Genomic DNA, 11455 nt, shown 5'->3' on the forward strand with positions numbered 1-11455 from the left:
CTTCATTTGTTTCAAATACCTTCTCTAAACAAGAGGATCACAGGCAGGGACACAATTAAAATAAATCTCTCTCTCTTTGCACAGCCTAAAGACTTTACCTCTATCTGCCCAAATGTCACCTGGACAGTTTTGTCTCAGCCAAGGGCAGGCAGGAACTGTCAGAGTGCTGGGCCCTGGAATTCTGGCCCCACTCCCCAGCACATGAGCACCCAGCCTGACTGAGGCTCCACAGCCACATGGCCACAGCACAGCGTGGCCCACCCTTGGCTTGTGTCTTGGTTTGGAAAGACAGGTGTCTGCTAAGGAAGGCAGAAGCCTTCCCTGAAATGGAAAATGTAAACCCCCTTGTCACCATCATTTTTTCTGAAAAATCCCTTTACCAGGATTTCTTCTCCTGGGAAGCTGAGAAGCCTCAGAAAAAAAAAAAAATGAAAACAATAAATAACTGATTTGCTTCTCCTGTGTTTTGCTGCTTTGGAATGGGATCTGGAGGTGGTTTATCCAGCAGGTCATTGTTTGATTAGTTTCATGTGAATTGTTTTGATTTAATGACCAATCACGATCCAGCTGTGTTGGGACTCTGGAGAGGGGTCACGGGTTTTTCATTGGTATCTTGTTAAGCTTTCTGTCTGTATCCTTTCTCTATTCTTTAGTATAGTTTTACTATAGCATAATATAATATAATTAATATAACATTATTAATACAATAGCCTTCTAAGAACATGGAGTCAGATTCATCTTTCCTCCCCACAACAGGAGACCCTGAAAATTCCACACCTCCCCCTTCCTGTTCCGAATTGCTATAAATTTTAAATTAAGGGGCTCTCAGGCAAAAATATGGGAGCAGGAAATAACAGTTTACTAGGCAAGATAAAAAAAGATAAAATAAACAATGCAGTACACCAGAACAACACTGACAGAGTCAGAACCCAACCTGACACCCTGTGGGTCAGGGTGTTGGTGGCAGCCCCATTGGAATTGTGGCTGCAGCCCTCCTGCAGTGTCAGGGGTGGTTCTGCTGGAGCAGGGATCCTGTAGAGAAGGATGTATTCTTCCTCTGAGGATCCAGTGGGAGAAGAGGCAGCTGCTGTTCCTCTGGGGAATCCCATGGAGAAAGCTGTGCTGGTGTTCCAGAATCTCCAGATTATATCCAGGTAGCAATGCTTGGCTCCTCCCTCTGGGTGGAGCATCTCCCAGTGGGATGCTGTAGTTCTTATCAGCCATGCAGGGACATTCAAAAGCTGTTATCAGCAGATGTCACCCCAGAGGGAGGAGTGGGTGGTGAAGAGATAAGGAAAACTGCCCACTGAACAGAAGACAACTGCCATCCAGATGGCAAAGAGAATACAATTTGCTTGGCAATCCAGGACAGCTTGGTACTGGGAGCTGCCAGCCTCCCCTTGAAGTCATTCACATGCTCAGGGTGGGTTGAGGTGCCCAGCATTTCACTCAGAAACCCCAAATGCACTTTTTTTTTTCTTCCCTGATTTCAGTGGGGAATATTTCTGAATATTCTGAGCTGTCTGAATATTTCTGAGCACAGGTACTTTTAAACTGGAAATATTTATTTACAGGTTGCCCCAGGCAAGCACTGTCACCCAGCAGAGTGGGAACAAGAGAAAGCAGAGCAGGGGCTGGCTGGCTTCTCCAAAAATTGCCTGGCTCTAACTTCTGCTCTTCTTCAGAGAAAAGGCAAGCCCTGATTTTAGTCTGCCTAAACTCACTGACCTTCACTGAGCTGACCTTGCCCATGACCCTGAGCCAGAGGGATCTCCGGGCTCTCCCACGTGATATTTGTGCCCAGGAACACCTGGATTCAGTGACCTGTGTCAAACACAAAGCAACAGCCACATGCTTTGCTCAGCACTGACCCATGGCTGGGTGCTGAACCCTTCCAAAGAAGGAGGCAGCATTCAGCAGGCAAAAACACCTGTGGATGCCCTGGCAGGGCTTTGCAGTGCCAGACCTGGGTGGCAGGGATGGAAACACCCTGGTCTCCCTGGAAATGCGCAGTTCAAGAGCAGCATCTGCTGCCAGCTCTCAATGGCTTGTGACAGGAGCTGAGTTAGTGACAGGAGCTGGGCCAGTGACAGGAGCTGGGTTAGTGACAGGAGCTGGGCCAGTGACAGGAGCTGAGTTAGTGACAGGAGCTGGGCCAGTGACAGGAGCTGGGTTAGTGACAGGAGCTGGGCTCATGCCCCAAGCCAGGGTCAGGGCTGATTTTCTTTCCCCAAGAGCACAGGCTGGCCGGTGAGTCGTCACAGATTTGCAGTACCAGGAATTAGGGGCATTTTTTCCTGTGAACACAATGTTATCTCATTATGTGTGCTCTCAGGGCACTGCAGCAGGTGAGGAGAGATGGAGACATCTCTGCCCTCAGGGCAAGGGCATTTTCTAACTGGGACAAGAAAAGAGATGTGCTGGGCCCAAGCCAGGCACAAGGGATTGCTGGCTAAGGGAGAAGCTTTAGTCCTCTAAAGTGTCTCCAAAATCCCATTGGCAAAGCTGGGTTACACTGTGGAGAAGGAAACATCCTGATTTTCAGAGGAGGTGCAGCACCCAGAGCTGCATAAAGCACAGGCAAGGAGTACTGGGGCTTGGCACAGAGCTCTGTGGCTGAGGCAGGGTCAAGTTTATAGATAGTTGGGTGGTTGGGGCGAATGTGTAGGGTAGTAATCCTAGAAGATTGATGAGTAGGAGGAAGATTATGAGGGATGTTAAAATTAGGGCTCATTTGTGTCCTTTTTATCTTGAGGCATTATTAGTTGTTTTGTAACTAGGTTGATAAACCATAGTTGGAGAGTTGAGAGTCGGTTTGCAATTCATCGATTATCTAGGGATGGTAGTAGGAGAACTGGGAATGTTATTGAGATGAGGATTAGTGGGATTCCTAGGAAGGATGGGCTTGAAAACTGGTCAAAGAAGCTAAAGTTCATGGTCAGGTTCAGGAGGTAGTGCTTGGAGCGATGGGTGGTTTGTTGGCAAGGGGATTCAGAGCTCTGAACCTTCAGCCTAGCTTGACCCAAGGGACCTTCCTGAAAACCTTTTTAAACTCAGCCTAGACTCATGTGATTCTCACCGCAGGGTTGCTGAACCTTTACAATCCTTTGTAAGGCACCTCAGGGTTAGTAACTAGACCTGAAACCTGGGAATCCTGCAGAGCAGAGCTCAAAGCTGAAACAAAACCTTCAGCCTGTCCACTGGGAGACTCCCACCAAGACCTAAGGCTGCCCCATGGAAACTCAATAATTAAAATCCCGCCCACTCTACAGCCACAATGCAGATAAATTACTTGTGTTGCCTTAAAAAATTAAAATATTTTATCCTTTTAAATTAAAATGCAGGGATATATCTTCCCCTATCAGTGAAAAGCGTCCTACTGTCTATTTTAGCTGGCAGACTTACTGCCATAAAGGAAATGAGAATATTATCCCTAATGAGTCTTCTCATAATGGTAATTTTCCAAAAGAGGTACCAATTCTAGGTTTGTGTCAACAGTCCCACATCTGCAAGACTTGGAATAAACCTCCCAAGCCTGTTACAGAATGCAGGCTCACTCGTCCACAGCTGATGGGGTAATGTCTTGTCAGAGCAGCAATTCCTGTTTTAATTCTGATACAGATCCTTCCCCTGTGTGTGCAAACACAGCAAAGTCCAGGCTGTGCCTCTGGTCTCCTCTGAAGCTGCAAATTTCTGTTCCCCACTGATCTCTTGGTTCTTTGCCACATTCAGGCTGCCCCCAGGGAAGGCATCCTGCCTCACTTCTGGGTGGCCCTGAAATAAAGATTTTTGGAGTTCACTTGAGTTACCAATATGAATTTAGCCCCTCCCTTTAAGCCATTTGACCACAGTCTGCCAAAGCCATTTGAGGGAATTAAAGCAGCATCTCCAGAGGTCTGGCTGCCCTCTGTGGGAAGTACAAACCCACAGTGCTCCCCCACACCTGCAAGAGAGCCAAAGCATCCACCTGCCTCCCTCTGGAGCTTGGCAGAACACAGCCCTGATCAAATATCCCTCTGGCTTTCAGGCTTTGAAGAACCAAGGTTAATGTCCTTTCAAGCCTGTCTGGGATGTGTCAGAAGACTTTGATCCTTTCACCATGTGGCAGGTGAGGGGATGTGCTGGTTTTGGCTGGGGTTGAGTTAATTTTCATCACAGTGGCTGGTGTGGGGTTGTGTGGGGCTCCATTGGGCTTATTTGCCAGCTGGAGCTAAACCACAAAAAGTGAAAAATTGAGAACAGAAGTCTACAAACTACTTCCACTCTTTTCAGTTTGTTTGGTAAGACTTGCAAAACCATCCCTGTGCCTGGCCTTTGCACAAAAAGGCTGTGTTTAGCTGAATGCCTCATTGGTTCAGCTGGTCTGGGTTTGACCCTTTTCTCCATTTCTAAAATGTATGTGTGTTAAAAATTAAGAAATTCTTGGAGGATACTGAGAAATTTGTAGCTCCTGTATAACCCCACATGGAGAAGGATGTCTGGAATATGGCAACACTGATAAAAGTGTGCAGCTGAACAGGGCAGGATTTTAACAGACACTGAAGTAGAAAATCCAGCCTTGGAATACACACTGAGAATATATTCCATTGGCTTTGTTTATTCCAGTGTGCAAAGACTCTGACAACCCAACCCACACTGCTCCCTCACTCTGCATTGGTTCCCCAGGAGTTTTTCTCCAGGTCATCACTCAGAAAATGCTGAGCCAGCCTCAGACCAGAAGTGTGGCAGTATCAGTTCTTGGTTTTTCTGGGTCAGGATTGAGGGCACTTGAGACAGTAATTCATGTTCACACTCAGGTGTTTATTATTTCTTATCAGTAAAGCAGTCTCACTACTGTGAGTTCTGCAGCTTTTCATTAGAAGGCACAAAATGGCAACAATCTCTTGTTACAAGGTCTTTTAAGACTAAACTATCCAATGAAGAACTGACACCTGGATCATTTTCCCTTTTAAGCCAATAACTGATTCCACAGAGCTGCATTGTGGACTTTTCTGCCCAATTACAAAATGCCACCCAAACCTATGGAGAAGGAAGAAGAAGCATGAAGAAACCCTGTGCCCTCCATCTTGCTTCCATCCACAACACACTAAAAACCCCAAAACCTCAATGTCTCACCAAGTGATACACCTACACTGCTCTCTATAAGCTATTTCACACTTTTGTGGATTCTGGTCTATCTTGAAGTCTGGGAAACTTTCTCCATGGATGAGGGTCAGAGTCAGTGCTGCCCTGGGTGTCAGGGCATCCCAGAGCAGACAGAGAAATATTCCCTGTGCCCTGGGTTTCCACAAGAGGGAAGGCACCTTTCCCATGGGAATATCTGCTTTAAACTTCCAAGGAAAAATAGATTCAAGAAAAAAGTGGAAGCCCAGAGTCAGGCTCTCCATAGGGATGGGAATCATAGACCAAGGGGTTGCACAGTGGCCAAAGGCTCCAGATCCAGCCTTGCCAGCACTGCACTGGCTTCGCTGGCTGTGCACAGGTTTGGGAAATGCTCTCAGGCACTGGGGGGATTCCTGGGGCTGTCCCATGCAGAGCCAGGAATTGGCTGTGATGATTCTTGTGGTTGCCTTCCAGCTCAGAGTAGTTTGCGATCAGGGCAGCAGTGAATTTCTTGTACTTCATCAGGAGCCTGTAAAAATGAGCCAAAGCTGAAGGGATTCAGGGATTCACAGACCTGTCAACCAAGCCAAGACCAAGTCTCAAGCAAACCCAAGCCAATGCCTTTCACTTGGAAATGCAGGGTAACCTTAGGCTCCTTAGGATGGAGCTTAACACCACAGAGGCCCTGTAAGTACAAATCCACCAGGATGCCTTAAGACCCTTCCAGGACCAGAGACTGAGTCCGAGCCCATTTCCATGTCAAGACTTGTTTCAATGCTGCAGTATGAATAAAAATGCAATAAACCCAATGCCTGACCTGATAAGAGGAGAAGAGAGATGTTTTTTTAAACAAAATAAAAGTCACTCCCTCCTACTGTCACAGTCACATAACCCTAAGCACTGAGGAGTTCATATCCACAATTCCTCATGCTGGCCCAGAAGACCAGGAGCTGCCAGGGCTGCCCAGTCCTCACCAGGTCTCCTGAGTGACATTGTCCAGGTTCAGAGGTGTTTTTCACTCTTCAGGCTCTGATGAGTCTCTCCATCCTGCCACACCTCCCTGTGAGTCATCAGCATTGTGTCTCCTGAGTCCTTTGTCTCCTGCTCTGGGGGTTCTGAGGAGCAGTCTCTGGCTGTGCTTCTCTAAGACCTGCCAGTCCAGGTGCCACCAACTGTTGGGAAGGATGAAAGCTTGACAAGAAAGTCTCACAGATATGTGTGCTTGGCAGAAAGATTTTTGCATGTAGAATCTGAAGGAATAGAAATGAAAGCAAGTTTTGATATAAAAGAAAATAATTGCTGAGCCAGTCTTACTGGATAACCAAGGAGGCAAAGGGTGTGTTAGTTAGAAGGGGTTTTGTGACTTAAAGCAAAGGATAAACCCACCTCCAAGAGGAAGATGTTTTCACCAGGCACAAAGATAGCACAGACAAACAAGCCTGCCCATGTTGCAAGTAGAAAAAAGGTCTCAGAATTTTCCACCGCAAGAAAACTGAAAAAAGTTTTTCTAGCTTAAACTGCAATGTACTAACTTTTAGGGATTGGAGAACAGTAACATGAATATGGTAATTATAGTAGCAATGATAGGCTATAGATAAAAGTTAAGGTACAGATTGGTTCTACTGTATGAAGATGCTCAGCAAAGAAAAGTATCTAATGCATTGTAACCAAAACCAAAGGGTCTGCAGGCCTGCAGCTGGAGCTGACAGCTGTGGGCACAGCTCTGTCACCCACCACCCTGGGCTGCTGTAACCTCTTGGATGGAATAAACTGCATTTTGGAGAGCTGCATGGAGTCCCCCATCCCTCATGATGGCTCTTAGTACCAACAGCTGCCATCCCTCCTGCCCCGCTCCTGCCAGTCACTCCTTTGGGAGTTTTCACACCAATACTCCCATTTATTCTCCTTTCTTACAAATCCTCACACTTCTGTCACAATTTCCCCTTCCACCACGTGGGCTCTGCATGGGTCTGTACCTGTGCACTCTCATCTGAGCTCCAGGATGCTTCCAACAGGGAGAGCCTGGTACTCCCTCATTCCACAAGGAAGGCTTCAAGGCACTCAGATGAGGAGCAAAGTCATCCAGGTCTGGACTCAGGTCTTCCTGAGCACCAGGTGGGTGCTTTGGGTAAGATTTCTCCTCTCAGATGTAGATGAACTATCTCCTCCTGAGCTCCCTGGCCCAAGGACAGAGCCCATCCTGGCAGCAGCACCTCCCTTCCTGATGGAGATGGCCAAGAGTGGCTCAGATGAAGGGTGTCCATGGAGCAGCTACTCCTGTCCACTGCCTGCCCAGGGAGAGAAGGACAGTGAGCTCAGATGTGATGTCTGCCCCAGGCCTCCAGAGTTAGGAGAGCTGGATCCCATCCTTGCAGCCCAGAGAAGAGTAATTAGTAGGGGTGAGAAATGCATGGATGGTGGGGCTTGAGAGAGACAACTGCTCACTTTGAAAATTTAAAAAGGTTTATTAAACCTTAACAAAAATACATCAAAAGACTGCATAATGAAAAAGCTGCAGTGCTGGGAACTGCCCCTCATGCACACCACATCCCCAGTTCATCTTCAGGATGGATGCTCAGGCTTTTATACCCCTGGGGGCTGCATCAGCCAGCCCTGGCCCCTCCCAAAGTCTGTCAGGCAGCTCTTCTGTGCCATTTATCAGTGCAAACTGCTTTCTTGTCACTGGATTGGAGCTCAGCTGTTGCCATGCTCACCCCCTGAGCACCCCCAAGCTTTTCCATTCCCAGCTGCCCCATGCAAGGGACACCTGTGCAGCTTCTTTGTACCTGTCCTGGACAGCCCAGGCTGTGTGATGGCAACAATACAGGGGGAAAGGGAACTGTGGGGAGAACAGAGGGCATCTAAACTACAATAACGTAACTATACACCACTAAAGCTTTTCTTAATATTCACACAATAGTTATCTTTTAATTGTGAGAGCCAATCATCTCATTATCCATCTATAACAACTTGATCCCAAATCCTTTCCTGCCTGCTCATTGCATGCCAGTTTGAGCTTCCCCACACTCCTACCAACTCCCTAAAAGCATGAGCAAGCTGAAAGCAGGATTATTCCTCTGCTCCCTGCATTTTCATCTCCAAGCATCCCTCTCCTGCTGGGATGCTGGCAAGGCCCTTGAGCTGACCTGCAGCCCTCTCCCTCTAGAGCAGCAGAATTTGGGTCCTTTGATCTTTCACCCTATTGATTTAAGCTGGCTCAAGGGTGGTCAGGAAGTGCTTTGCATTCTAGAGTGCATTGAGGCTTGGGAAGAAAATGTTCTGTGAGCCATGCTGGGCAGGACAGGCTTTCAAGTTGCTGTTCATGACAGGATGGGCTGAAGGAGGCAGTCCCTTTCCCACTGACATTCCCAAATGCACCAGAAGAGCAGCTCAGCAGCTCAGCAGCCTCCACCTCACCTGTCCCACTGGCGTGCAGCCTTCTGGTTTTGCCTGGGGCTTTGATTCTTAAAAAAGTGAAGGGAAACTCACATAACTGCTGGGGGAGTTCTGCTGCCAAGCCAGATCCAACTGCAAGCAAAATAATTGTGCAGGCAGGGTCCAAGGGGAGCCCCAGACACCAGGCAGTGTGTTGGTGGCAGCTGGAAAATTTGTGGGCTCTGAAGTTTTGCAAGGAGACCTTGATAACTCCATACATCTCTGATGCATGTGAGTGCACTGGGTAACTCAGGAACAGGTGTCCAAATGTCCCAGCTTGCTGGGAATAGGCTTTGTCACCCTCCCTCTCCTTGTAAAATCCTATTTTCAGCACGCTGGCAATAAATAACCCCCTTGTCATGCTCTGTGGGCTCAAACAGGGCCATTTGGAAGGGAGGGCTATTTTCAGCTGTGCTTTTAGATGGAAAGGGGAAGCTCTGCTATTGTATTTGTGAGGTGCCCCATGGCAGGAAGGAATGATGAATCTGACTCCTTGTTCTTGAAGGCTAATTTATTATTTTATGATACTATGTTATATTAAAGAATACTAAACTAACTATACTGAAGAATACAGAAATGATACTCACAGAAGGCTAAAAAGATAATAATGGAAACTCATTACTCTCTCCAGAGCCCTGACACAGCTTGACCCTGATTGGCCATTAAGTCAAAACAATTCACATGAAACCAATGAAACAATCACCTGTTGGTAAATAATCTCCAAACACATTCCAAAGCAGCAAAACACAGGAGAAGCAAATCAGATAATTTTTTTCCTTTTTCTCTGAGGCTTCTCAGCTCCCCAGTAGAAAAATCCTGGGCGAAGGTATTTTTCCAAATATATGAATGTGACAATCTGCATAGAGGTTCTGGCACTTTGCAAGGCTCAGCTGAATTGTTGGTGCCTGCTGGTCCCCACAGTGCTCCTGGTGTGGTGGTGTCACTGTGTCCATACAACCAAGGGTGAAGTCATAATTTTATTAATGTCAGCAGCCTGGCCCTTGGCTGGAAATAGATGATCTTTAGGGTGCTTTCCAACCCCAACCCCTCTGTGAGTCTGTGATTCTGTCACTTTGTCATTCCCACTGCACATGCACAGCACAGAGATCAGCACCTTCCTTGCACACACCACTGCCTGCCATCCCAGCTCAGAAACGGCTCTTCTGGAAAACACTGCTGCCAAATTTCACCTGTGTCCTGGTTTAGGGCAAATTTGGGAGAAAACCTCCAAAGGAGGCCCCTCCAGTAAGCACACCTACATGGCCCCTCACCCCCAACTGGTTGGGAAGGATTCCTCTGAGAGAAGTGGAAAGAACTTGTTTATTTAACAGGCACAGCACCTCCTGCACACAAAATGAACAGTACAGGATGACACCACTCTTTCACTGCTCTTAAAAAGATGACAAATTCAGAAAGTCTCTCCTGGGGGTGGTGGCTCTGTTCTCAGTCCCTCCGGCGCTGGGGCAGCTGCTGCCCAGAGTAGGCCCCGCTGGGCCACAGGGTGCAAACTCTCGGTGTTCCCAGGGCCCAGCCCGGAGCAGGCTCCAGTAGGTCCAAAAAAGGGAAAGGAAAAACAGTCCAGGGAAGAATTCGGACTGCTTAGCTAATGTAACTAATGAGCAGAAGCAAAAAGCAGGAGCAAAGCAGAAGCAAGGGCAAAGTGAAAAGCCAAGCAAAAAGCAAAAGCAGCACCTGGTACTGCCCCGTCTCTGTGTCCCACCAGCCATGGCTGAGCAGGATGATAGCAAAACCAAAACAAAACTTTCACTCTTCAGAGCCAGTCTTGAAGGCACAGAACATGATATCCAGAATAAACAGAACACAGGAATGGGGATTCAAGCATCATAACATCACCCTAGAACAACCTGGCTGAGCAGCTGCCCTGGGGTGCAACATGGGGAATGAATCCCACAGGTGAGCAGCAGTGAGCTGCTGGGAGCTGGGAGCTGGCTGCAGAAGGGAGGTGACACAGAGGGAGAGCTGGAGCCAGTTTGGATGTGGGGCACTGCCAGGGACTGGTGGATGGATGAAAAGGCAGTGGCTTTAGGGGGAAGACACTGCCCAGAAGAGAGATGGATTCAAAGGGAACCCAGTAAAAAAACCTCTCAGTTTCTCTTGGTGCTTTGCTGCGGAGCACATAACTCATAATTATAACAAAACCCAAAAAAAACAACAAAAAAAGTTGTTGTTGTTCCCTCTCTTCATGTTCTCCCTGCAGGAGCCCAGCCAATGCCCTGGAAATGCCCCAGGTGGTGTCACTGTGCCCCCAGCCCAAAGCCAGGCCCTGGGCCCTCCCTTTGGGGTGAACAGGGGGGTTTCCACCTCTGCACAACTTCTTCTCCTCCCTTGAGGCTGCTTCTCCACCACCTCCTGCTGGGGATAGTCTGGGGCTTTCCCAAGGAGTCTTTGGCTCTCTAGCTACAGGGACTTTCCCCAGGAGATTTTTCTCCACAGCAGGACATGTCTGAATTTTGTCCATCCTCTGTCAGCAGATGCTGCCAAAGAGTCCTAACAAGAGTAAGAGCACCCACACTTTTCCCCAGGGCACCCACCCACCAGGCCCAAAATACCATAAAAGCCTCCTCCAGGCACAGATCCTGGCACTCAGCCCTTGAGCATTCCCAGCTGATATCCCATGGTTGCTTATCACAGAATCCTAGGATGGTTTGGAAGGGAACTTAAGGAACATCTTGTTCCAACCCCCTCCCATGGGCAGGGACACCTTCCACTGCCCCAGGCTGCTCCTCGCCCTGTCCAACCTGGCCTTGGACACTTCCAGGGACTGAGCAGCCACAGCTGCTCTGGGGACCCTGTGCCAGGGCTTGCCCACTCTCACAGGGAGGAATTTCTTCTTAATATCTGATCTAAACCTACTCTCTTTCAGTTTGAAGCCATCCCCCTGTTCCTTCATCATGTG

The sequence above is a fragment of the Ammospiza nelsoni genome, chromosome 2 (genome assembly GCF_027579445.1).
Source record: "Ammospiza nelsoni isolate bAmmNel1 chromosome 2, bAmmNel1.pri, whole genome shotgun sequence".
Taxonomy (NCBI): Eukaryota; Metazoa; Chordata; class Aves; order Passeriformes; family Passerellidae; genus Ammospiza; species Ammospiza nelsoni.